This window comes from Sphaerodactylus townsendi, linkage group LG11, assembly GCF_021028975.2.
Source record: "Sphaerodactylus townsendi isolate TG3544 linkage group LG11, MPM_Stown_v2.3, whole genome shotgun sequence".
In the NCBI taxonomy this organism is placed as follows: Eukaryota; Metazoa; Chordata; class Lepidosauria; order Squamata; family Sphaerodactylidae; genus Sphaerodactylus; species Sphaerodactylus townsendi.
In genome coordinates, this window is record NC_059435.1 from 74,911,179 (window position 1) to 74,939,150 (window position 27,972).

Here is a 27,972-nt window from a genome sequence, read left to right on the forward strand (position 1 = left end):
CCACTTTTCTCCACCTTTAATCAGTCTCAAAGCAACTGACAAACTCCTTCCCTCCCCCACAAGCAGAGGTGGGATCCAGCAGGTTCTCACCAGTTCCCGAGAGTGGGTTACTTGCTACATTGAGTTTAAATTATGGACAGAAAGATACCAGCTGGAAATTAGGAACTATTTTTTTCCAGTAAGAGTTTTTTCCCAGTAACAGAGAAATTATTAATGCCCCGCCCCCGAATGCCCGGCCACGCCCCCTGTAACGTAAAGGTGTTATATTCTGCTCCATAGGAAGGATTCCCGTCAGGTGTTTTAGGAACCTTCCTATTAATTAGTTTGTTTCTCTTCGCTGCCACCAAAATATATTTTGCTATAGCCCACACAAACTGATGAAACGGTCACCCCTCTTTTTGGGAACACAGACACAGACAAAAAATAGAGACTGGAACAGATTTAACTGAACAGATTTAACTGGGAAAGAGCTAATTTCTTTTGCCATACAGAACAATCTATGCATATTAAATGGACTTACTCAATTTAGTAGCTCTGGAGAGGTCACCTTTGCCATTAGGAAGGGGAGTAGTGTGGTTGATTATATTTTAATATCCCCCAACCTTTTTGAATATGTAGGTGAATTCCAGGTATTATTCCACCATTTAAGTGACCATCTGCCTCTTTCAGTTATATTAAAATATAAAACTCCTCCCCATCCCCAGCCGACAGTTGGAAGTGGGTTCAGCCAAAATCACTTACTTCCTAGAGATTAGATGGTCTGAGGCATTGGAGTACAAAATTACACAGCTTCTCGAAGCTCTCAAGAGCTGGAAACAGCTTCGGAGTTGGATATGCTAAGTGCTCCATCCCGGATGAGATGGTTTTAAAATTTGATGACATCACCAAAAAAATTAAGGATTTAATCCAACAGTCCCAACGCATATGAGAATGTATCCTTGCCCAATAGAATCTCCACATGAGTTTGGAATTCTGCTCTAGGATTGTATGGCCACTTAAGAAACACTCACTGCGGGAAATTTACAAAAAACTATAAAAGCCAAAAATGGGATAGCCTGCCCACATCTTACTTTACGTTAAAAGCATGAGAATTAGCATTGCAACCTCTGGGACTAATCAACAAGGGAGCAATTGATAGTTGCTGGAATTCCTTGATTCAATCAGTACAGGACAAGCGACTCTAGAAGATTCTGGAAAATAGTCACTGGTGGGCTTAGAGATAGCAGTATCCTTCCTTCTAGTATCTCAAGATCACAATGGTATGAGTGTTTTTTGGAAACAATGGAGTGCCAGAATATCTCATTCCACCCCTGGTTCATGTGTTCTACCTTCCTGACAACCCCTGGCCTCCCGTGTCCTCTCTTGAGATTGGGAAACTTATAAGCCAACTTAAGCGAGGGTAAAAGCTGCTGGTCCTGACACTCTTCTTCCAGAGTTGTTTTATAAGTATTTGGGAATGGTGGTCCCTTATATTGGCACGATTGTTTAACATGGTTAACCAAACAGGCATAATTCCCACTGTGTGGAGCTACTCAATTATCATCCCTATCTATATAAAGAAGGGTGACCCTAACAGATCCATCTAATTATAGACCAATCAGTCTTCTCTCGGTCTTGGGAAAACTTTTATGCCAAATACCTCCTTGGGAAATTAACTGATTGGATTGTTGATAATAAAATGTCATGTAGGGAAGGAACAAATTGGATTCCAAAGGGGGAATTAGTAAAGTCAACCCCTCGAGCCACTGCCATGGTGTTAAGGATTGCTTGATAACCTTGCTAAATATAAGAGGGAAAAAGAGCCCCTTGTATGCAGCCTTTATCGATCTCCGAGCATTTGATTCTGTTAATAGAGATTCTCTGGAAGAAACTCAGCAGCCAAGGTGTAGAGCCAAGGTTGCTTGAATTAATTAAGATCCTGCACACAAACACCCTATTACCACGTGAGATGTAACATGGAGGTTGTTAACCCCAAAAATTCAAGTTACTAAAGGGGTAAAACAAGGGTTTGCGTATTGGCTCCTACACTCTTTAAGCTCTTTATTAATGATCTAGCTTCCACACTAAGTGAGGCCCAGAGTACATAGTCCAACTCTGGACTCCAGCTTCCATACCCCTGCTTCTGTTTGCTGAGTGGCCGCGGTTGTACTTTCCAGCTCACGAGTCCAGGACTAAGGAGAGCTTTAGAGTGTTGTATAGAATACTGCACACACTCAGCGATTTGCAACTTAACTTAGATAAATCCAAAATTGTGGGTATTTACCCTTAAATGAGAGAAGCCACCAATTGTGGATAGAGCCACAGTAGTTTAGAACAGGTGCAGTCATATAAATACCTAGGGCTTACCTACCATCATAGGGCCCCTCCCTGGACACTACATAGGAATGGGGCCATCTCCGCCCGCTAAATTAGAAGATTGCACCTCAAGCCATTACTCAGCTTCCCTCTATGGGAAAGGCCGAGGATACATCCCTGCAGCGTTAGAGAGCATTTAATGCCAAGAGTGGGTCAACAAATCCTTTATGGGATCCCACCATCTGGATAGGGGGGCATGGAGCAGAGAGGTTGAAAGAGGTCCAGTCATACTTTCTGTATAAAATCCTTGGCTTGCCCCATTCCTGTTCCCCTATGCGGCCCTTATTGCTTAAGAAACCAAGGAGCCAGCATCGGACTGGAGAACTCTGGCCTGGTGCAGTACATTTCAAGTTTTGGGCCAGGATTTGTTTTAATCGAGATGAACTGGACTATACATCCCAGGGACGCTCCATCCCCTCCACACAACCCAGTGGTGGAGTTAAATCGAAACCAAACTTAATGAGTTGGGCATTTCCTTGGAGGACCTGCTAATGCTAACAGAGCAGGAGGAGTCTATGGGGCTATCAAGAGGAGACTTTTTTTTGACAGAGAGTTTCAACAGATGCTAGAGGAAGCTAATAAAACCTGTTCCCGATCTCTCTGGGAATACCTATGGATAGACTAATTTTTTTACTATTGGTACCTTTATCTCCTGGTTGGAGGCCGATTGGTGTAGAGCAATCACCTGTAGCTAGGTGTAATGCCCTGCCTTCTTCCTTTAGCCTTGTGACATGCCTTGGGAGATCCCACATAAAAGGAAATGCCACGTGTGGCATGGGTTCTGTGGAAACAGTATCTCATATGCTGTTGGATTGTCCCTTTTATGAGATAGGTAGGAAGAAGCACATAATCCCCTTCCTGCATGGAAGTGAAGGCATTACAGATAAACAGAAGGTTATATATCTTTTAAACAGCCACAACTACGAGCTGTTGGAAGCGGTGGCTAAATTTTTAAATGGTGTTATTTTAACTCGTCAGAAATTGTAAAGTTGTAAAGGCTGTTATTTAATTTTAAAAAACCTGAGATAAAAGGTATACAAATACAAAGGTTTAAGATAAAAGGTATACAAATACAAAGGTTTAAGATAAAATATAAATTATTGATTGTGCATCACCTCCAGTAAAAATTGTGCAACCAATTCACAAGTTTCATTGTCAGAATTGTCCAGAAGAAAAGGAAGTCCTACTTGATTCTTCCACATTTCACTGGGTTATCCTAGAAAGAATGTTGGAATATTTTTGATCTGAGTATTAGCAGATTTAGGGCAATAAAGCAGTTGATGTGCCAATGTTTCAATTTGTTGTTCACCACAGAGAGGCACATACCCTTTACAGCTCTGTTTTCCAAGTTTAATTTAAAATCTACCCACGCAATAATGGGTCGGGAGGAGGAAAACATTGAAGCGAGAGCAAGTGTGAGGGCTCTTCTCTGCCATTGGATTAGTCAAAGAAATACAAATGAGGGAGCCATCCCTGTTTTGATATAGGGGTATTAGAAAGATGTAAGGGGTGAACAAAGTTTTTTCATAGCAGCCCTAAATAAATTAATCCATTAGCTTTCCAACAATTTTTTTGTTTTAACAAGTTGTAGGATTCTGAACTAGATAGCGGGGAAAAGCGAGTCGAGGAGATATACCAAGTGATTCAATCTTTCTTTCGATCAGAGAGAACCAATGGATTAGCCACAATTATCAGACAAGAAGTAGGTGAATCAGCGAGGTGCTCATGCATCGCGAGAAATGCAAGTGAAGCCAAAATTTAAAAGCTCTCAACCAAACCCTATAAACTAATGAATTTTGGCCCAGTTCTACAAACAGAGGGCCGCATGTCTGATTACACAATCCCTGGCAGGGCCATAATTTCACGGAAAAAATTTGGATTGGACAATTATTCAAAGGAATTAGATCGATCAACTGCTTGGAGCCAGATAGGTACTCATAAAGTAACTTCTTGCGCTTCTATCCTTTAGAGTTAAAGATTTTTTAATGCTGCTGGGACAAGGGTATGGCCCTTTCCATAAAGAAGATGCAGTGGCAGAATAACTGATGGTAGCACCTGCAATAGCTTGGCTTTTTTTGTGGGGTAACCAGGAGGTTATAAGAAAATGTAATTCCAAGATATTTGTATTGGTTAACCCTGCTCCACTGGCACTTTATTAATCGCCCTTAGTTATGTTTTGTATTGTTTGGCAAAGATCAAAATCTTGAAAGATGCTTTTGATAATTGATGACTAGTCCGTTATCTGTACAGTTACTGCCCACATCTATTCAGCAGTCGACTAAGTCCAACTTTTGAAGCTGAGATAGAAGGGATGGGTATCATCAGCATATAGAAGTATTGGAATATGCCTTGGAAGGCCTAATTTAGGGGCATGGTTATTAATTTCCAATAAGGCTGATGGAAGGTCACTCAAAAATAAATTGAAAGGGTTGAGATTGCTAACACACATGCCTTGCCTCCACACCTTTAAAGGGTAGAAATAGAATCAGTCCTTAGAGACCTTCAAGTGAGCACTTAACTCTGCAGTTTTGTGTTGGTATAAAAGTTGCCTGATTAGAAAAGAAGTTTATTGTCTATTCCTTGTATAGCCAATTTATTCCAAAGACGTTCTCTAGAGACTGTGTCAAAATGCTGCCTTCAAATCCAATGAAGGCAGCATAAAGTTTACTTCTTGGACTTTTGGGTATTTATTAATAACCAAATGCGTAAGAAGCATGCTTGTGAATCTAACGATGGATTTCCCCCTCGTGAAGAGCCCTATTTGCTCTGGGCCAATGATGTTTCTGATGAATGGAGTCCAGGCCTGTGGTTTGGATATAAGAAGTGTCTTAGCATATATTTTTTCCCAATGACTGATGTCAAACTAATGGTAGGTAGGAGGAAGTTGTGCAGGATCCGATGGGTCACCTTTTTTTTTATAAATGGGTACAATGACTGCAGATAGCCAAAGGCTTAGGAATGAGGCCTGAGTCATTGATTTGGGTGAATAGATTGTGCCAAAAGGGGTGCCCACCACTCTATATCGACTTCCAAGTATCTCTGGGGAAATTATATCTAGGGCCAGAGGCTTTCACGGAGTTTCAATTCAGTTATTATTAAGATCCATGATTTCCCTGAGTTGTAACAGGAGGCCATTTGGAATCATCCCCTAATGATGGAGATGGATGATAAATGTTACTGGTCTCTTCCTTTTGGAACAGCTTAGCAAAATGATCTATCCAAACCTCAGGGAGAATGGAAGAAAGCAGCCCTCATTTTATTGGAGTCCAAGTCCTGTTTGTCCAAGAGCCCAAAGAGCACTGTCTTGAGTCATTGTTGGAGATTACAACTTGATCTCATGATCCCACTGATTCTGCGCTTATACTAGAACCTGTTTCTCTTTCATTTAAAAGAATGAAAGAGTAGTTTTATATTGAACTAGCTGATTACTTGTGACACAGGATTTCTAAATCCTCTTGAATTGTTGGTAAGATGCACGAATTAGTTTGTTTTAATTCTACTTTGGCACTCTTTGTCAAACCAGGGGGGCACCTCTGAGTGCTGTATGGAGGTTTCTGCTTAGCGGACTTTACAAGATAGTCCTGTGAGTATACTTGATTAATGTTTCAAAATTGCCAATTTGCCACACAAGGCGAGACCTGCCTTATAAAAAAGCACTTAAGAGATTACCTAGATGCTGAGAATTAATTAGCTCATTGGCCGGTAAGAAGGGCCAAAATGGGATGTCCAGAAAAGCGTGGGTAAAATACTCTTTAGATGTATGTCCATAGGAGCGTCCACCCCTGCTTCCTGATGGAGAACAAGGTTAAGTGAGAGGTGATCTCCTAGTAGAAGGTCTCCTATCTTAAAAGACTGGACTGAAGTTCTTAATTTTGGTGACCATAAAACAATAATCTATAACACTGTTCCCCAAGTACTAACAAATGTAGAAATTATTAGAACAGTCCACTAGCATTTTTTTAGACCATTTGAGCCATAACATGTTATGTTTGTCATAGCGAATTAGATCAGATTCCTAGCAGTGTAATTGGGTCTGGGTATCCTCAGAATGGCAGCTCTGATGGAAGTAAGAGTGAATGAAGCATATCGTTATCATCCATAACCTTCCACGTTCCAAATATGAGGTTAGATTATTACCCACTCTACGCATTAGAGAAATCCCCCAATATAGTAATTTCAGTTGAAGGATATTTTAGTTCTAGCTCCTCAACAAGCGAGGATAAATTTTACCCATGAGGTCATCCACGAGCGTTATTATTCAGCACCAGAGTAGGATATACATTATTAATGAATATCAGTGATAGGTTGCCCCAATAGTCAATCAGCAATGCTTGAATTAGAAGTGGGAGGGTTGATAGAATTTTTTTGCTGGCAGAGAGACAGAAATTAAAATGCAGAGACCCTGAAGACGGCCGGGCCCATTGCATTTTAATTGCTGGGGGGGAGCAGAGAGGCCCTGTAGCCCTCAAAAAGAATCTATGGGATGATATAGCCAAGTTTCCCTGTAAAGAGAATTAAGATCTGCTTTTCTCAGATATTTGAAAGTTTGGGTTCCCGCATTTATTCCTCCACCCCGAGATATTCCAAGACAGAACCCGAGAAGATCAAAATTGTTTTTGGCGTCAGTTGGAAGAATCCAGGGATGAAATTGCTGGTAAGCAGGAATGCTGTATGCAGCCATTGAAGGAGGGATGTTCTCTTATGAGGAGGCTGCATGCACAGCTGGAGGAATACCACCAGCAGACTCTTGGAGGAGGGACCAAGTATTCCTGGACCCACTGTCAAGGTAGAGGGACTTCCAGCCGTTGGTTGCTCAGAGTTCCCTTGGCCTCCTGCTTTCACAGGCTCTGTTTCCAGCTGTTTCCGCTTGTGTCATAGCGTCCATTTCAGTCAATGTATACGATGATGAGTATTGTGAGAACTAGCAGTCCTAGAGTCCAGTGAGAGTCGGCCTTAGCAACTTGTGAGAGCACTCTGTTTGGCAGATGGGGACCATTGGCTAATACATTTACTAGGAATCTTTCTTGTTGGTGCATTGTTATCAAATCCTTATCCATATTGGTCAAAAGAAGGTTGTAATAAATGACTTATTTTATTAGGGCATGGTGTTATTGCTACTTCTACTCCTACCTGAGGTGAATTCTACAACTGCCTCAGGTGCTTCTTGCTAATAGTTGTTTCAGTTATAACCAAAACTTCCCTGTAAGTCCCTTGTTTGTGCTTGTAGATTGATATTTGCCTCTGGTGCTTGGATTGCTGATGGATCCCATGCCAATTGATTTCTATGAAAGTTCTTGTGCCCACGATTTGCCTCTGTTTACGTTGATTACATCCTCAGGATGTAGGGTTTCAACATGGTTTTGGATCGACTTCCCATTAAGTAAGGTATATTGGAAGTTGGAAGCAGCAAGTGGAGCTCCTATGCACTTGTCCAAAGAGAAATTCGCAACTCCCATAATTAGAGGAGTTCTGCTTGGATTTTCTTCTTTATGTTGGGTGTTTGCTTTTCCTGTGTTAGTGGGTAGATCATTGTGCATATGTTCTTCTGTTTCTTTTTTAGAGGGTGAGGAACTGAGAATCAGAGACAATTGTGCTACCAATTGTCTCCAATCATTAATTAAATCTTGGGTTTGGAAGACTGAGCTTTTGGCACAGCGATTCTGAGCTCCAGTTCAATAAGATTGTTGACAGTTGTATTTTTAAACATTCCCTCACCACATGTATATATCATATTTTTTTTCTTACCCAGATAGTCCCTTAATTTTAAAAAAAGTCTGTTAGGAGTCATAGTTTCTGCGTGAAAGTAAGGGCAAGTCTTCTGTAGTAACCCATTTTTGGGAAGCGACTCAAATCTTAAAAGATATAAATCTACTTTGGTTTGCAGTGCAATAAGGAGCAAAGTGATTGTCTAATCCGGAGTAGGTGTCTAGCGATATGCATTCAGACTGGACTCTCTAATATACAAAGTTATTTGCTCCCCTTTGCAAAAGCGAGGGATTGGAAATTCAGTTTAGTGCAGAGATTTGGTTTCTGAGATTTACAAAATGAGAACTAAGATTGTTCTCCTACTAGCAGAAGTTGATTGCTAAATTGCTCCATTGTTTGACTGGAAGCCTATTCAGTGACTCTAGTTTAGATTCCAATATTGTTAAAATTGTCCAAAAGAAGTTCCAAGGTTTTGGAAATAAAGGCATGACTTGGCAGAAGCAAAATCGAGTCAATGGGCGTTTTGCTTGAGTACGTTGTGACCAGCTCGAGGAGACAGGGGGGAGTGCATGATTCATTTCAAGGCAGCATCTTCGCTATGTTGTTGAAGAGTTCCTCTAAAATAGCAAACCCTATTTTCCAGGTCCAACATCCTGTTAGCAGTTCCTCAACTGTGGATCCTATCTTGAAAGTAGTTAGCGCTATTTTACTTTGTTTTGTTTTTTCTGCCCAGATAAATTGGGGAGGGACCTTACGGCGTTTCCTGTTTCCCATATTTCTCAAACAAGGGAACAATATTTACACAAGGAGAAGTAAAAAATCCACATAAACAATAAAACTCCTAGTACTTAACTACAGCTGGAGTAATTTACTAACTAAAAACTGCTCAGCAGTCGAGATGCAAAGCTCATTTCCAACTTGGAGGAATTCAAAACATTTTAGAGCAACTTATTCCAAACGATGGAATTATTATAAGGTGGCAGAAGGTTAAAAAATATGATAAAAGTTAATAAATATTTGGTAAAAGTTAATAAATATTTGGTAAAAGTTAATAAATATTTGATAAAGACTTTGCGAGGAGAAGGTAAAAGCGTGCTTCCCTCTGCATGCAGGAACCGAGAAAAAGGCTTCTATTTATTATCTTACTAAGCTAATCTTAAAACAATCTATATGCCATTAAAAGGTATTCAGAAATTGTCAATCGAATTTAACTGAACAACAAAACTTAAAACTTGTTTATTTCTGGCTTAAAAGAGCTGCTCAGGTAACTTGAGGAGGAAGTTTGCACGCTTGTTGGTTTCCAGAATTTAATGATTTCCAGAGCTCTTAGCAGTTGCAGAGATGTTAATGGCACTTCACTTCAAGTTTTAAAGCGTTACTGGACACTTTCGCAGGTGTCTCTTTAGTAAAGATTTTTTCTTCAGAAAAGATGTTTCCAGAAGAAAGATGTTTCTTTAGAGGTTTACACTCTCTGTTGACAGACTCTAGCAGTCCACTGTGCCCTAACCACTAAACAAAACACCCAGTCGCCCGGTGGGATTCTGGCATACCAGCCTCCCTCTCCCACAATCCCAAATTTGGCCTCTCTGCCACAGGACTGGGCCTCCCAAGACTGGTGTTAACTGTGGAGGACAGACTTTTAGACTTGTCAGAGGTTTTCCCTCAAAACACCTGAGTGGCGGTCACTCTCCTCCAGACTCAGGGTTTCCAATGTCTTAATAGCTTCCTCAGCTATTAACAAAGAACAGCAGTGAGAGATCTTGGCAGAATCTCCTCACTCTGCCACAAAACGTACCCGAAGGCACAAAAGCTCACAGACAGAGCCAAAAAGCCAAAAAGACCAAAAAGAACCCCTCAGCACTCCCGCTGACTCTATTTATAGTACCTGCATTTTTTTCTCTGGCCAATCAGGGCTGGCCAGGGCTTAACTCTTTCAGGGAAAACTCCACCCTGTAAACTGAATGCAGGATAAGTGCATTCGTCACACCCCCGTTGTGCCCCACCCAGCCCCATTGGCGCTACGCCACTGTTTGAATCCCACCACCATGGGAACCTGTTACTAACATTTTTGGATCCCACCACTGGTTCCAGGTCATACTTTTTCAGCTGCAGAAAGGCTCATTTCCTAAACGGGGCATATGGAAGTGGGAGGTTTTTCCCAGGGACCTTGACTGAGGAGGTGACCCCATGAAATTCCCCTATACTAGGTAATTGGCCAATTCAGACTAGTATTGTCTACTCTGGCTGGCAGTGGCTGTCCAGGGTCTCAAAGCAAGATTTTTCATATCACCTGCTGCAGGATTTATCATCGCAGTTTTGCAGAGCCTGAAAGATGGAGCTGTTCCTCCAGGCCTATGGAGCTGTTCTTCCTTCCCCTTTCTTTTTCCTTTGTTGCCAGCGTGGTGTATTGGTTGAGAGCATGTGGATCCTAATATGGAGAACCGGGTTTCATTTCCCACCGTTCTTCGGGACTCTCTGAGCCCCACCTGCCTCACAGGGTGTTTGTTGTGGGGAGAGGAGGGGAAAGGAACTTGTAAGCAGTGGCGTAGTGGCTAAGAGCAGGTGCACTCTGATCTGGAGGAACCGGGTTTGATTCCCAGCTCTGCCGCCTGAGCTGTGGAGGCTTATCTGGGGAATTCCGATTAGCCTGTGCACTCCCACACACGCCAGCTGGGTGACCTTGGGCTAGTCACAGGTTCTCGGAGCTCTCTCAGCCCCACCTCGCAGGGTGTTTGTTGTGAGGGGGGAAGGGCAAGGAGATTGTCAGCCCCTTTGAGTCTCCTTCAGGAGAGAAAGGGGGGATATAAATCCAAACTCTTCTTCTTCTTCTAAGCCACCTTGAGTGTCCTTGCAGAAGAGAAAGGTGGGGTATAAATCCAAACTCTTCTTGTTCTTCTTGAGCAGTGAAAATCTGAAACTCTTGACTTCCTCCTTGCAGTTTATGACTGTCCAATGCCGTCCTTTCCCCCCTTAGATCTTGCCGGGGTTTCTTTTGGCACAGTGCACAAAACACACACCAGCCAAGGAGAGTGCCCTTTGCTCAAGGTTTCTCCTTCTGGCCCAGATTTTTGATGTTCAGACTTGGCAGATAACGGGAACAGGCCACGTCACCCAGGGACATTTGAGCGAGGAAGATTGAGTGAGAAGCAAAACGGCCTCTCCGGAGCGCGTAGATTCAGGCAAGGTCTTGGCCAGAGCAGACTGAGGAATGTGGAGAGAGGCATTTCCAGAAACGGGCCGGGGGGGGGGGGGGGTTCCACATTGTTCTCACTTCTGATGAGGGGAGACCTCTGCCCCATGAGCCAAAACAAATATTTGCAGCCCAGGCTGAGGTTGTTTAAGGAGGGATTGCAGGATGCAGGCGAGTGCTCCCGTTACGCGGTGAGGGGAGATTCTGGATTCGTTTAGCTGCCCGGAACGCATGCAGAGATTGCCCAGCGTGTGCCAGCGTGGCGTAGTGGTTGAGAGTGACAGACTCTAACTTGAAGAACCAGGTTTGATTCTGCACTCCTCCACATGAGTGGTGGACTCTGATCTGGAGAACTGGGTTCGATTCCCCACTCTTCCATGGGGAAGTCTTGGGCTGGTCACAGTCCTCTCAGAACTCTATCAGCCTCACCTACCTCACAAGGTGTCTCTTGTGGGCAGTGGTGGGATCCAAAAATTTTAGTAACAAGTTCCCATGGTGGTGGGATTCAAACAGTGGCGTAGCGCCAATGAGGTGAGGGGAGACTGCGGCGCAGTGGCCGAAGGGCATTCTAGAGGCTGAGGGCATTAATAATTTCTCTGTTACTGTAAAAAACTCTTACTGTAAAAAAAAAGTTCCCAATTTCCAGCTGGCATATTTCTGTCCATAATTTAAACTCATTCTAGCAAGTCCTATGGAGTCCTACTGCACCAGCAAAGGAAACAACTACTTTTCCTCTAATGGACTGCCTGTCAAATGCTTAATACTTTCAAATACTTAATTTTGTTTCTAGAAATCAAAAGAAGGATGCTTTCCTTAAACCAGGAACTTTACCATATTTTTAAAACATGTTTTTAAAAAGCCCAACAGGGAGAATTATCCCATTTTCTACCTTTGCTAACCAGCCACATAGGAAACAACAGGACTTTATGATTTTTGGACCTAGTGGAATTTCTAATGGAAAAGCAGACCCAATTTGTAACCCCCTCTCGGCACACACAAATAATTAGTAACCCACTCTCGGGAACTGGTGAGAACCTGCTGGATCCCACCTCTGCCTGGAACATCTTCAGGATACCTGTTGTCAAAATATGTCAAAGGTTTAACAAGGGTCCACTACCAAGACAAGAACATCTCTCTCTGCCCTCCATTTTTAATACACTATCCAAACCCCTGAATTACCAGAATGCATTTCCAGTGTCCCACAGCTGGAACATCCAAGCCATTCCGTTTTTAACTCGGCCTCCACCGGCACATCTGGAACACTTAAACTCCCAAACCGGAGATTCTGACCCAGGACGACAATTTTGCGCGAAGCACAGATTTGCCGATGCCTCAAGGAAACCGACAGCATCTGGAAACAGGGTGTCGGACGACATCTTCTTGCGAACTTGGTTCTCCATCAGCATCCATGGCCACCGACGGTCTGTAGCGCGATTCAAAAATTCATCTGCGAGTCAGCAAACGTCCCCTGCAGCTAAGCGGACGGCTGGCTGCGGAATACTCCGCTTTGGGATAGCAGGTAACTTTTTCAGCTCTCATGCGCTCCTTTCCTTCTTCTGTCCCATTGCTAGGAAAAGATTGTTTGCCCGGGTTTCATGTCCAGATCGTAAAGAAAAGCCACAGTCAAACAGGGTCAGGAGAGCCTTTATCTCAATCCCACAATTGGCCCATTGAGAGCTTAATCTCTGCAGGCCGTGCGCGGCTGTGGCTCTATCAGGAGAAGAAAAGGTTGTCCCTAAGGAAGGCATGTGCCCCCAGTCACAGGAAAATGAGCTGTTATCGTATAATGTGCCTATTGTCTTCTGAACTGCAAGTCTTCTTTAACCCATGAAGTTGCTACTTGCTATCTTTCCACGGGTACGAAAGCGTGCGGGTCAGTGCGCGCACGGGCGGCGAGTGTAAAGCTGCAAGGAAACGGCACCAACACAATGCCACCGCGGAGCATGAAACAAAATGCGCAATCAGCTTACAGAACTCTGTATATATGCCAGCTAACTTATAGAACTCACTGCCACAGGGTGTCACAAAGTCCACTAGGAGCAGCAGTGGCGTAGGAGGTTAAGAGCTCGTGTATCTAATCTGGAGGAACCAGGTTTGATTCCCCGCTCTGCCGCCTGAGCTGTGGAGGCTTCTCTGGGGAATTCAGATTAGCCTGTGCACTCCCACACACACCAGCTGGGTGACCTTGGGCTAGTCGCAGCTTCTCGGAGTTCTCTCAGCCCCACCCACCTCACAGGGTGTTTGTTGTGAGGGGGGAAGGGCAAGGAGATTGTCAGCCCCTTTGAGGCGGCAGAGCTGGGAATCAAACCCGGTTCCTCCTGGTTCCTTTCACCTACCTTCCTGCCCTTCTCTTCAAGAAGCCTACAAGAGGCCCTCAGGTGCATACAGATGCATCTGTCATCTTGGTCTGCCTCCAGCCATTTATTTGTTTGTTTTATTTGCTTGATAGGCTGCCCTTCCCCATAACGGCCGAGGGAGGCATACAACATCGACTGACAGCAATAAAATCAATAAAAACTTCTCAACTGTATCCTGGCGCCATTATCACCGCTGAGAGGATCACAATTAAAACAGTTGGACTATATCCCTTTAAAAACCAACATTCACACCAATAAAGGAGCAAAAAGGGGAGGGATCAGAGGTGGGATCCAGCAGGTTCTCACAGGTTCCCGAGAGTAGGTGACTAATTATTTGTGTGTGCCGAGAGGGGGTTACTAATGGGTGATTTTGCCACGTGATTTTTGCCTTAGTTACGCCCCTCCTCTCAGCAGTAGCGCGCAGAACTTGAAGCAGTCTAGCAGGAGGTGCACCGGCGTGCGTGGCAGCCTGCGCCTGCATGCATTCGTTTCCCGCCCAAGGACCGGCGCAGCGGCTGCATCCTTGCCACAGCCCCAACCAGGAATGCCCCGCCCCTGGAATGTCTGACCACGCCCCCGTCGTGCTCCGCCCAGCTCATTGGTGCTACGCCACAGTTTGAATCCCACCACCATGGGAACCTGTTACTAAATTTTTTGGATCCCACCACTGGGAGGGATGTTTGTATTTTAAATGCTGGGGGCCACCCTGAGCTCCCAAGGGTAAGGGCAACAAATAAACAATCAAATAAATAAATGGAGGAGGTGAAGAGAGAGGGAAGATAACTTAGACGGAACACTGTTGTTGCCTCAATTATAAGCCCAAGGGAACAGCTCCGTCTTGCAGACCCTACGAGATGCTACCAAATCTCACAGGGCCTGGGTCTCACAGGACCTGGGTTTCACTTGACAGACTGGAGCCAGAACCGATAAGGCTCCGGTGATGGTCGAGAACAGCCAGACAACATTCAGGCCCGGGAGCACCAGAAATGTGCTGAGTGTAATCCTCTTTGGGGAACACACTGGGAGAACCATCCATTCCTTTGCAGGCTCTTCTGACCTGTGTGAGGATGCGACAAAAGGAAATTGAAATGTGTACCCTTTGAAATGAACACAGTTCACGATGTCTTCCTGCAGAGTGGAGCGGAAATAACTGGGCAGAAGAACAAGCAATTCCATTTTCCTGCAGTGGAAACGGCATGGCCGACAAAGCACACCACAAATGGCTGTACAGAAATTCCCCTTTGGTCAAGTATCAGCTTTGCCTGAACACATGAAATTACCTTCTATTGAGCCAGGCTGTTGTTCTATCAAGCAGGGTTGCTAGGTCTGGACAAGGAAATCCCTAGAGATTTGGGTGGGCTAGAGAGGATAGTTGGAGGGCCTCAGCAGGTTGTAATACTGTCACAGGGCAGGAAACGGAAGCGCCCCAGAAGGCCGTGCGCGTGAGAGGCTGCCACACTGCCTTGCGCCCCAGAAGGCAGTGCAGCAGCAGTGGAGCAGCAGTGGTGTAGGAGGTTAAGAGCTCGTGTATTTAATCTGGAGGAACTGGGTTTGATTCCCCGCTCTGCCGCCTGAGCTGTGGAGGTTTATCTGGGGAATTCAGATTAGCCTGTACACTCCCACACACGCCAGCTGGGTGACCTTGGGCTAGTCACAGTTCTTCTGAGCTCTCAGCCCCACCTACCTCACAGGGTGTTTGTTGTGAGGGGGGAAGGGCAAGGAGATTGTAAGCCCCTTTGAATCTCCTGCAGGAGAGAAAGGGGGGATATAAATCCAAACTCTTCTTCTTCTTCTTCTTCCAAAAATCGAGACACTTGAAAAAACCTGCGGGACAAATTGTTTTAAGGCGGGACTGTCCCGCCAAAAGTGGGATGTCTGGTCAGCCTATACTATATGGTCCATCCTCCAAAGCAGCTATTTTACCCAGGAGAACCGATCTCTATAGTCTGGGGATCAGTTGGAATTCCAGGACATTTCCAGCCCTCACCTGAAGACTGGTAACTGGCCATTCTGAAAACATCTGGACGGCGCTTGCAACATCTTCAAATTGACAAAGTCGACATTTATCAGATTCGGAAGGCAGCCCTGCTGGGATCCGCATGAATACTATGCCAATACGTTACAATGCCCTTGGCCTCTGGGTTGGACTAGAATTGTAAAGAAAGGCCAACAACCAGCTAAAGAACTGAGATTAAACAAAATTGAAGAAGAAGAAGAAGAAGAAGAAGAAGAAGAAGAAGAAGAAGAAGAAGAAGAAGAAGAAGAAGAAGAAGAAGAAGAAGAAGAAGAAGAAGAAGAAGAAGAGAAGAAGAAGAAGAAGAAGAAGAAGAAGAAGAAGAAGAAGAAGAAGAAGAAGAAGAAGAAGAAGAAGAAGAAGAAGAAGAAGAAGAAGAAGAAGAAGAAGAAGAAGAAGAGCATGTCCTGAGCCCTTCGGGGATAGGGCGGTATACTACATTTAATGAATAATAATAAATAATAAAAGAAGAAGAGGAGGAGGAGGAGGAGGAGGAGGAGGAGGAGTTTGGATTTATACCCTGCCTTTCTCTCCTGTAAGGAGACTGAAGGCAACTTATTAACTCCTTCCCTTCCTCTCCTTACAGCAGACACCTTTTGAGATAGGTGAAGCTGAGAGAGTTCAGAGAGAACTGACTGTTCCAAGGTCACCCTCAGGCTTCAGATAGAGGAGAAGAAACAAACCCAGTTCACCAGATTAGCGTCTGCCACTCATGTGGTTGAGTGGGGAATCACATCCAGTTTTCCAGATCACTCTTACCACTCCTACCACTCTTAACCACTACTCCACGCCAGCTCTCTAACCCAACAGATTACATTTTTAAAAAACTTTTTTCAGCGGATGATAAGAAAAGATTGTGTGTTGGGTGTAACTTTTCCTAGGCCAAGAGCATTTAGTCATTGAGGGTTCTCAGCGGTCTATTCTTTCCATTGCACCCTTAGGACAGGCGCTGTGAATGCTTGGAATGCAAAAAGTTCCGCATTGTCAACTATTAGCTACGGCACGGGTCTTCTCTGAAAAGCCAGCTAAATCGACACGCACAAATGCGCCTCTGTCGCACAGCTGCGTGTCTTTTCCTTTCGCTCGGCTGCTGTCGCCGCAGCGTTCATGACTCAACTCCAGCCCTACTCCATCTCTGCTCCCAAAGTTTTCCTCTGTGTCACTTTTGAGCAAGGACAGAGGACTTGTAACAAAGGATCCTGCTCCATCTAGCGGCTCCGGAATGAGTTTTGGGGTGTCGAGGTCAACCTATTGCAGCTGTTGCGTTTGTGCTTTGCCAAGGATTAGGGCCATTCAGGGCAGCCTTCGGATCAGTTTCAGGGCATCCCGGTCAGTTTCTTTCAGAGCAAAGGATATAACAAACCCACTGCGATGTTACGGGATTGGTGCGGTCACGGCTCCTCCCCGAGGATTATTGGAACTGTAGTTTTGCCAAGGTTGTGAGTAGCTGAGTTGGCCTGTAGCAAGATCCCAGGGGAAAAGTCGCACACAACCTTTCACTTCTCTTCTTCACAGGGCTGAGAATGACTCCACATAGACAAAACATTAACAACCAACTGTGGCTGCAGCCAGAGGTGAGATCCAGCAGGTTCTCACCAGTTCCCGAGAGTGGGTTACTAATTATTTGTGTGTGCCGAGAGGGGGTTACTCATTGGGTCTGCTTTTCCGTTAGAAATTAGAAATTCCATTAGGTCCAAAAATCATAAAGTCCTGTTGTTTCCTATATGGCTGGTTAGAGAAGGTAGAAAACGGGATATTTCTCCCTGTTGGGCTGGTTTAAAAACATGTTTTAGAAATATGGTACAGTTCCTTGTTTAAGGAAAGCATCCTTCTTTTGATTTCTAGAAACAACATTAAGTATTTGAAAGTATTAAGTATTTGACAGGCAGTCAATTAGAGGAGAAGTAGTTGTTTCTGTGGGCAGTAGACGATAGGACTTGCTAGAATGAGTTTAAATTATGGACAGAAAGATACCAGCTGGAAATTAGGAACTTTTTTTTTACGGTAAGAGTTTTTTACAGTAACAGAGAAATTATTAATGCCCCGCCCCCGGAATGCCTGCCCCCGCCCCCATCGTGCCCCGCCCAGCCCCATTGGCGCTACGCCACTGTTTGAATCCCACCACCATGGGAACCTGTTACTAAAATTTTTGGATCCCACCACTGCTTGCGGCTGCCGAATTGTGCCCTGGAAATCCTGGGGCTGAAATACTCCCTTCCTTCCTCCCACAAGAGGCTCCAATCTGGAATCTTGCTTCATCCGTATCTGTCCTGTCACCCAAACAGGGCAAAACAACAAACCGTGGTTTGTTCTGTTGCCCCCAAGCCAATCTTAAATAGGCCTGAGAACCCCAGTTGGGGTACAAGACAACCATCGAGTTTGTCACTTTGTACGGTTAGAAGGCCCACCCTCATGCTTGCAAAAGTTTTGAGCGCATGAAATGAAGACAGCTTATCTTCCAGCCTTTTAACTACAGAAAATAAGCTAGTACATACTAGTGGCATGAAAATGTGCTAAATAAATAAGTGCCCCCTTAGCAACACCACTTCATTCCAAGTTTACAGATGTTAAGTGTCTTTTTTGTAGATAACACTAGAACCAGAAATTGTGTCCCCCCCCCCCCCCAACGACTTTAAACAAGCACTTCCCCTGAACACAGGTTTTGACTCTCCAGGATAGTTAAGTAACATATCTGAAGGCAAGACTCCATCAAGGACGATATAACCTTTCACGTCTCTGACTGGCAGCATCCCTCCAAAGTATCAGGCAGAAAAGGATCCTGACAAACGCATGTTTCCCAAGATCCGTTTTAGAAGAAGAAGAAGAAGAAGAAGAAGAAGAAGAAGAAGAAGAAGAAGAAGAAGAAGAAGAAGAAGAAGAAGAAGAAGAAGAGGAGGAGGAGGAGGAGGAGGAGGAGGAGGAGGAGGAGGAGGAGGAGGTTTGGATTTATATCCCCCCTTTCTCTCCTGAAGGAGACTCAAAGGGGCTGACAATCTCCTTGCCCTTTCCCCCTCACAACAAACACCCTGTGAGGTAGGTGGGGCTGAGAGAGCTCCAAGAAGCTGTGACTAGCCCAAGGTCACCCAGCTGGCGTGTGTGGGAGTGCCCAGGCTAATCAGAATTCCCCAGAGAAGCCTCCACAGCTCAGGCGGCAGAGCGGGGAATCGAACCCGGTTCCTCCAGATTAGATACACGAGCTCTTAACCTCCTACGCCACGGCTGCTCCTCATCAGTAAAAGGGTGAGGGAGAATTGATTCTGCTGGCCCACAAAATACGCAAACTTACTGCTTCCACTGCTGCACGGCTAAACCCAAAACCCAAAAAGCGCACCAAGACCTGGGTGGTATGAGCAAGACGGCCCCAATCCTACCCAGAGAGCTCCGATCCTGACCACAAGTTGACTTTGCTACCGATCGAGAAAACAAAAACGAATCCAGTTTAGAAGGCTGCATATGAAATCCAGAAGACCTGACACGGCTCCAGTCGCAGAGAGAAAGCCACAAGTCGACTACATGAAACACAAACAGCGTGCAGTGAGATGAAATCTCCACCAGTTTGTCCCCTTGGTGGTGTGGGATAAATAAAACATCATGTTTTCATGCCCCATCACTGAAGCCAACATAATCCTATATCACTGAAGCCAACATAATCCTATTTTGATTTGATTTTCATAAGAACATAAGAACATAAGAACAAGCCAGCTGGATCAGACCAGAGTCCATCTAGTCCAGCTCTCTGCTACTCACAGTGGCCCACCAGGTGCCTTCGGGAGCTCACCTGCAGGATGTGAACGCAATGGCCTTCTGCGGCTGTTGCTCCCGATCACCTGGACTGTTAAGGCATGTGCAATCTCACATCAAGGAGGATCAAGATTGGGAGCCATAGATCGACTTCTCCTCCATAAATCTGTCCAAGCCCCTTTTAAAGCTATCCAGGTTAGTGGCCATCACCACCACCTTTCAGTTACTGGTGCAGATTTTATTCCAGGCGAGTAACTGCATTGGCCAGCAGTATGAGAGCAAGATTCGCACTCAGCAGTGACCTAAAACCCAGTCAAGGTGGAAGCTTCCGGGAGGCCAAGCTCCCTTCGCTAGATCTGACGAACGAAGCTTTGACGCTTGAAAACATCTCCCCTGGAACTCTTGTCGATCACAGAGGTTCTACTGAACTTGAATCTGACAAAAATTAAACTCCTCCATTTCTAGCAAGGCAGACCCCAGTCCTTTACCATTTGGGCTGCAATAAAAGAAAGTATAGAGCAGTGGTGGCGAACCTATGGCACGGGTGCCAGAGGTGGCACTCAGAGCCCTCTCTGTGGGCACGGACAAACAGAGTCGTCTTCACACACCCCACACACACATCTAGGCTGGCCTGGGCCACTGGGCTCGATTATTAGCATTAAACCTAAGACCTAGTTTTGGGGAAGCAGTGTAGGTAACCCTGTTAGGCGCTGTTAAACCCCACTGATTTTCATGAGAAGAACTAAAGCATGATCCTTTACCTGGGAGTCAGCTCGGTTGCTGGCAATGGGGCTTGCTTCTGAGTAAACCCTCCTAGGGTTATGATTCACCCATTGAAAGAGTTGCACGGTTGCTTCAAAGCAAAGCCACCGACTACCACCAAGCTTACTCCCGAGTAACACGCGCCTTGGAGCCAACCGTTTTTTCTGAACTAAAACCTCAGTATTCAGGTTAAATTGCCGTGTTGACACTTTGCAATAAATAAGTGGATTTTGGGTTGCAATTTGGGCACTCGGTCTCGAAAAGGTTCGCCATCGCTGGTATAGAGGGTGTTAAAATTCTGCATTTGGTGATCTCAAACTTGCATCCAGATTGCAAGGTTCAAAAGAAAGTTACGGCGGGGTGGGGGGTGGGGGCGGGGACTAACAACATGCATAAAAAACGCTTTCACAGCCAGAATCAACGGGCTGTTGTGGGGTTTTGTTGGTACTTGTGCAAGTGTCTGTCCCAATTCAATTACTACAGGGTTAACTGTTTGCATGTAAACCAGTTGCTCAGGTCACTGTTTTATGACCTACTCTATTGATTAGTCATTGGTCAGCTCGACCACCCTTGTGTACGTGCCAGCAAGCACATAGAGCCCCAGGTCATAAAGTTAACTCCATTTCTTTGTCCGAGCACACTGGCACACGAGACTTGTTCTGAACCAGGAGGCGAGTTAGCAAATAGCCGGCAAGATGTAGTCTTTTACTGTAATTACGTAATAGAGAAGTGTAGCTTGTTATTGTTTTCATCCCATGTAACCCTTCCCTAAGCTAGTAAAGTATTTTTATGCAAAAGCAACTCAAAGCATCCCTGGATATCTTCACTTTGCGTTCCGCATCTCTGCTAAGTATCTCTTTGAATATATTTAAAACCCTACAGTTTTCCAGGCTGCGCGGCCGTGGCCTGGTAGGTTTTGCTCCTAACGTTTCGCCCACATCGGTGCCACAGACATGGGGCAAAACGATGGGAGGAAAATTACCAGACCACGGCCACGCAGCCTGGAAAACCCACAACAGCAAGACAACTTCGTCTGTTCAGAATTGCATGTCTCCCTGCTGATCTCCACACCTGACCTTCCTTCTGTCTCAAGGAAGTTTCTACAAGAAAGAAAAAGGAGGAATGACCAATGCTCCTAACGTTTCACCCACGTCGGTGCCACAGACATGGGGCAAAACGTTGGGAGAAAAATTACCAGACCACGGCCACGCAGCCTGGAAAACCCACAACAGCAAGACAACTTCGTCTGTTTAGAATTGCACGTCTCCCTGCTGATCCCCACACCTGACCTTCCTTCTGTCTCAAGGAAGTTTCTACAAGAAAGAAAAAGGAGGAATGACCAACCCTCTCACAGAATCCGGAGTCCGAAGCAGCCGCAGAAGCAGAGAACCAACCCCAAAACAGTTTGCAAATGTAAAAGAGAGGGATTGACATACAGGGGATCTCTCGCCTGAGCCCTTGGCCGCCCATCCGTCCTCAGGGAAGCTCTCCATCCTAACTGAAGCGGTCTCTGGCGCATCAGAGCTCCATTTCCTTTGGGTGGCTGGGGTCTCGGCTCTCCTCAAGGCTCAGACGGAGAACAGCCACCTCAGGACTCTGCATTGCCTTTCCCCACCCCTCCCGCCTGCTGGAAGCAAACTCTTTTCCTGCTCCTGGAGTCTGGAGAATTAACTCAGAGAGATAGGAGGCGAGGCCGCGGAGACCGTCTTGCACACTGACAAAGACGAGTTGCAGATTTTCTTCCACTCTTCTCTCTGTGTGTGTTGTTATGGGAGGGGATGGTTTGTTTTCCAAAATAGACGGATTCTCTTTTACTCTCTTTTAAAAAGAAGGATTTCTCTCGGTAGAGGTGGGGGGATTTGGAAAGAGGAATCAATGCACCCTTCTGTTATTTCAGCCTTTGCAGCTGTTTTATGTTACACGCCATAGCGTGGTTTTCTTGCAAGAGAACAGGGAAGGTTTGCAAAGACATCCCCAGTTTCTGGGCATCCGGAGGAAAGGATTCTGAAATTTCGTAGAATTGTTCTTCCTGACCTCCACTCTTTGGGTTTCTCTTTGATCACACTAGAACTGATTCAAAACAGACGCTTTTAAAAGTTGGTACATGACAGATTATTGGAGGTAAAGAAAAATGGGGCAACACAAATCGGAAAATGTCTCTTAACAGCCCTTGTCAAGGCATCCAGACAACCTCGCGCAAAGTTGTATTGGAAGAAGGCTCAGCCACAGTCCAGAGGAACCATTTCAAACAAATTTACACATTAAATTAATTTCATGTTTTAAAGAATAGGCTGCCCTTCCTCCAATGATCTCAGAGCAATATACATAGAAGAAGAAGAAGAAGAAGAAGAAGAAGAAGAAGAAGAAGAAGAAGAAGAAGAAGAAGAGGAAGAAGAAGAAGAAGAAGAAGAAGAAGAAGAAGAAGAAGAAGAAGAAGAAGAAGAGGAGGAGGAGGAGGAGGAGGAGGAGGAGGAGGAGGAGAGTTTGGATTTATATCCCCCCTTTCTCTCCTGCAGGAGACTCAAAGGGGCTGACAATCTCCTTGCCCTTCCCCCCTCACAACAAACACCCTGTGAGGTAGGTGGGGCTGAGAGAGCTCCAAGAAGCTGTGACTAGCCCAAGGTCACCCAGCTGGCGTGTGTGGGAGTGCCCAGGCTAATCTGAATTCCCCAGATAAGCCTCCACAGCTCAGGCGGCAGAGCTGGGAATCAAACCCAGTTCCTCCAGATTAGATATACGAGCTCTTAACCTCCTGCGCCACTGCTGCTCATAGTTCTCCCGTTCTCCTTTTAGCAACCCTGTAAGGTAGGTTAGCCTGAAATACTGGCTCTGGGTCAGTCAGTGGTCTTTGTGACCATTTGTGTACCTCTTTGATGGCATGCTCAAGAACAGAGATGAGATAGATGGATGTCTTGTCGAAGGCTTTCATGGTCAGATTCAACTGGTTGTGGTGGGTTTTCCGGACTGTGTGGCCGTGATCTGGTAGATCTTGTTCCTAACGTTTCGCCTGCATCCGGAAGATGCCAGCTGCAGATGCAGGCGAAACATTAGGAACAAGATCTACCAGACCACGGCCACACAGTCCGGAAAACCCACCACAATCAGAGATAGATTGACTTTGTAGAGCCAGCATGGCATACAGTGGACTGTCTCAAATCCCTGGGCAATACATCCATGATTGGAATAGCAAGTTTGGGGATGGATATCTTGTGACGGAGTCTATTGTATCAATATAATCCATTGCGCAGGAAAAAGGAAATCACACTGGTAAAGGCCTCTTCCGCACATGCAGAATAATGCACTTTCAATCCACTTTTGCAATTGTTTGAAAGTGGATTTTGCTGTTCCGCATAGTAAAATCCAGCTGCAAAGTGCACTGAAAGTGGATTGAAAGTGCATTATTCTGCATGTGCGGAAGGGGCCTTAAAGATAGGTTGACCAGACGTCCCGCTTTTGGTGTGACATTCCTGCCTTAAAACAATTTGTCCCGCGTCCGGTGGGTTTTTTCAAGTATCCCGGTTTTTGAAAGGCTGCCGCACTCCTTCTGGGGCGCAAGGCAGTGCGACAGCCTCCCACGTGCGCAGAGGACATCACACTGATGGAGTTGCGAAAACGGAGGTTACGCGAGCCCATTCCGTTGCTGTATTTTTGATCCTTGACGGTGGAAGTCTGCAAGGCAAAAACAACTATTGTGTTACTTACAGGACTCGTGTGAAGTTTGGAACTGTACTTTCCATTAGTGCTACAGCAGGGTGACAACCCGCCAGCCCTGTGAGACTTTGCAGTTTATTATTGGTTGAGTTGATATCCATTGATATGTACATTACTGTAAGTCATGCAAACTGAGAGTTAATATTGCTTATTTATATGATATTTATTAAATTGTATAAATGCGGTCTGACCTGCAACGTGCTGATTTTTTCCTAGCTGAATAGAGGTACACCTCACCAGGCTGCCTTTTAGCTTAATATGGAAACCAGAAGGTGGAATATTTGCATTTGGGGCTTCTTGGCCAGGCAGATATATTCTTGCAAAATGACTACAGCAGGTCCCAACTGCTCGAAAGCTATCGGGGGTTTGTTTGAGCTGGGCTGCAGATCTCTTGATCCAGTTGTGGTCTTGCTAAACCCAAGGGGTGTATCGTGTGTTCGTTCTTGGGTGTAGAGCCAAAAGGTCTCTTAAAGCCCCTCCCCTTCCTTCTTCAGATTGCTAAGATTCAGATTGGAGCAGCAGTGGCGTAAGAGGTTAAGAGCTCGTGTATCTAATCTGGAGGAACTGGGTTTGATTCCCCGCTCTGCTGCCTGAGCTGTGGAGGCTTCTCTGGGGAATTCAGATTAGCCTGTGCACTCCCACACACGCCAGCTGGGTGACCTTGGGCTAGTCACAGCTTCTCGGAGCTCTCTTAGCCCCACCTACCTCACAGGGTGTTTGTTGTGAGGGGGGAAGGGCAAGGAGATTGTCAGCCCCTTTGAGTCTCCTGCAGGAGAGAAAGGGGGGATATAAATCCAAACTCTTCTTCTTCTTCTTCTAATGGAAGTGCAAGAAACTGGTTTTGATTAGTGGAAACAAGTAAGGGATGAAGGGTTAAATCCTCTCTTCCCTTCCTCACAAGGCAACCGCTCTGAATTGCGGCTGTGAAACATGAACAATAGAACAGACAGCTGGAGAGTCCCTGGTCAGTCGCGGCAGCTCATCCTTCTTTGGGGTAGTGTTTTGACAGTTTGTGTTGAATGTTCCCCGTGACCTTCTCCCTTCTTAGCATTAACATTCCTACAATGCAACATCTTCCAGATTTTAAGTGCATTCCTTTTATTGAAAAACAAATCCGCTCACCCAGGCATTGGTTCGTTCCTCGACATGAGTTCGGTTTCCTGCTCTCAACCGAAACAGCTACTGTTTGTCACACTGTGACTGTCAACATTCCTCCACAGGACATCGCTCAGGAAATGCAAATATTCGGCATGACCTGTTGCTCTTCTGTGACGCCCGCTGCAGACTGGCCGCTGTCTCCAAAATTGTTACAATCACATTTTCACAAGTATTTCACAAACCTCCTTGGAGCAGCAGTGGCGTAGGAGGTTAAGAGCTCGTGTATCTTATCTGGAGGAACCGGGTTTGATTCCCAGCTCTGCCGCCTGAGCTGTGGAGGCTTATCTGGGGAATTCAGATTAGCCTGTGCACTCCCAGACACGCCAGCTGGGTGACCTTGGGCTAGTCACAGCTTCTCGGAGCTCTCTCAGCCCCACCCACCTCACAGGGTGTTTGCTGTGAGGGGGGAAGGGCAAGGAGATTGTCAGCCCCTTTGAGTCTCCTGCAGGAGAGAAAGGTGGGATATAAATCCAAACTACTACTACTACTCCTCCTCCTCCTCCTCCTCCTCCTCCTCCTCCTCCTCCTCCTCCTCCTCCTCCTCCTCCTCCTCTCCTCCTCTCCTCCTCCTCCCTCTCCTCCTCTTCTCCTCCTCCTCCCTCTCCTCCTCCTCCTCCTCTTCCTCCTCTTCTTCTTCTTCTTCTTCTTCTTCTTCTTCTTCTTCTTCTTCTTCTTCTTCTTCTTCTTCTTCTTCTTCTTCTTCTTCTTCTTCTTCTTCTTTTGTGCCAGGACTTGGCTGGCCCTGATCTTATTAGATTTGGGAAGATAAGAAGGGTCAGTCTTGGTTAGTCCTTGAATGGGAGGCCACCCAAGAAGTCCAAGGTTGCTATGCAGAGCCAGGCAATGGCAAACCACCTGCTTGTCTTTTGCCTCCACCTGGATGATGGCCCAGAAGGGTCGGCCTTGGTTAGTACTTGGATGGGAGTTCACCAAGGAAACCAGGGGTTGCTACCATTGGTTCGCTTGATCTCACCGGGTCTCGAAAGCAGAGTTGACCATGGTTAATTTTTGGATGGGAAACCACCAAGGAAGACATGGTTTGCTACGCGTCCATTAGACAGCTTGATCTTGCCAGATCTCAGAAGCTGAGCAGGGTTGGCCACAGTGAGCAGCAGTGGCGTAGGAGGTTAAGAGCTCATGTATCTAATCTGGAGGAACCAGGTTTGATTCCCAGCTCTGCTGCCTGAGCTGTGGAGGCTTAACTGGGGAATTCAGATTAGCCTGGGCACTCCCACACCCGCCAGCTGGGTGACCTTGGGCTAGTCACAGCTCTTGGGAACTCTCTCAGCCCCACCCACTCACAGGGTGTTTGTTGTGAGGGAGCAAGGGCAAGGAGATTGTAAGCCCCTTTGAGTCTCCTGCAGGAGAGAAAGGGGGGATATAAATCCAAACTCTTCTTCTCCTTCTTCTTCTTCTCCTTCTTCTCCTTCTTCTTCTTCTTCTAATATTCAGATGGGGGAAAAACCAAGGAAATCCAAGGTTGCTACCGTATGCAGAGGCAGGCGTGCTGTTAAATGCCTCTGCATAACCACCCATATCTTCCTTGGTAGTCTCCCATCCAATTACTAACCATACTCAACCCTGCTTAGCTTCCAAGATCTGACAAGACTTGGCCTAGAGCCAAAAAAGAGCTTTGGGCTTCCTCGGTCTTCAGCAAAGATTTCTTTTCCTGTGTTTGTGTCTGTGCGGACGGGGGAGGGAAACACTGTGTACCTTCTGCATCATCCAGTAGGAAAGCTCTTGGACAGCTGCCGTTGTAGCTGCAGTGAACCCAAAACCAAACGGGTAATTTGGCCCTTGGATTCATTACCTGGGACCCTTTATCACTGGAGATTCCAGGAATGAAACCTGGTATTTTCTTCAAGGACGAGCTGTGATCTAGCCCCATGCTCACTTTTGACGAGGGTTTTCAAAACAAGAAGTGTTCAGAGGTGGTTTGACATTATTTGTCTCCACATCATTTCTCTGGTATTCCTTGGAGTGCCCCCATCCAAACACTAGCCAAGGTCAGGAGTGAGTGTATGGGATTGGCCCCCAAACTCCCCGGCCTGCTTTCAGTGGGGAGTCTGGATTTCCAAGGTCTTAGTCGAACACCTACCTTATCTAAGGTGACCAGATGGTCACCTTTGTAAACCGGGACGGGGTAGGCGGCCGCGCGCGTGCATGCGCGCGCAGCCGCAGCAGCGCACTGCTTTCTGGGGCTTGCCGTTTCCCACCCTGTGACAGGGCGGGATACAGCAAGCCCCAGAAGGCCGTGCTCCTGTGGCCGTACGCGCATGCACACGCGCGGCCGCCTATTCCATCCTGGTTTACAAAGGTGACCATCTGGCCGCCTACCCCGCCCCAGAAGGCAGTTTGGCAGCCTCCCAAAAATCGGGACAATTAAAAGAACCCGCGGGACGTGGGACAAATTGTTTGAAGGCGGGACTGTCCCGCCAAAAGCGGGACGTCTGATCAGCCTAACCTTAACCACTATACCATGTTGACTCTTTTAGACCCCAGAATATACTAATGGAATGAAATTTCAATAAAGAGCCACTAGACTCTGAAAAAAGTGAATGTTAGGGCTATGTAGCTGCTTCAATCAAACTTGTTCTGACTTCATTCTCAAAGGAACAGACCGAACAATCCTACGCCAAGGTTACCTCCTTTCCCCCAATTTTCTTTGCTTGCTTATGATCAAACAGACAAAAGGTTTTTGTTGCTTTTTCTCATGTACAAATATGACCTGCAAGAGCAGAATTTTCCTCTTGGTGGTATGCCATGTCAGATCTTTTCAAAAACGTCTGCATGGCGTACTTGTTTACTTTTATCGATTAAAGTTTTTTTTTCTGGAGTCATACCCTGACCTGGTAACAAAGAATCCAGAGCAGCTTTCTAGACAGACGAAAAAGAAACCCAAAATTGAAAACAGGCAGACAATAAAACCACAACCATTAACAGCTGGCTCGAAACAATAAAACGTCCATGCCAGATAA

General features: G+C 45.8%; 1 protein-coding gene across 3 annotated transcripts in view; it reads right to left on the reverse strand.

Moving 5' to 3' along the window:
* Positions 1 to 27,972, reverse strand: part of GJC2 (gap junction protein gamma 2) — a 111,903-nt gene that overhangs the window by 42,255 nt on the left and 41,676 nt on the right. Inside the window, exon 1 of one of the 3 annotated variants that reach the window (XM_048511676.1) lies at positions 21,562 to 21,733. The exons of the other annotated variants lie outside the window; for them this stretch is intronic. The gene's annotated coding sequence lies outside the window, so the exon portion shown is untranslated. Of the gene's footprint in view, positions 1 to 21,561; positions 21,734 to 27,972 lie in introns of those variants that run through there. 3 annotated transcript variants of the gene reach the window in all.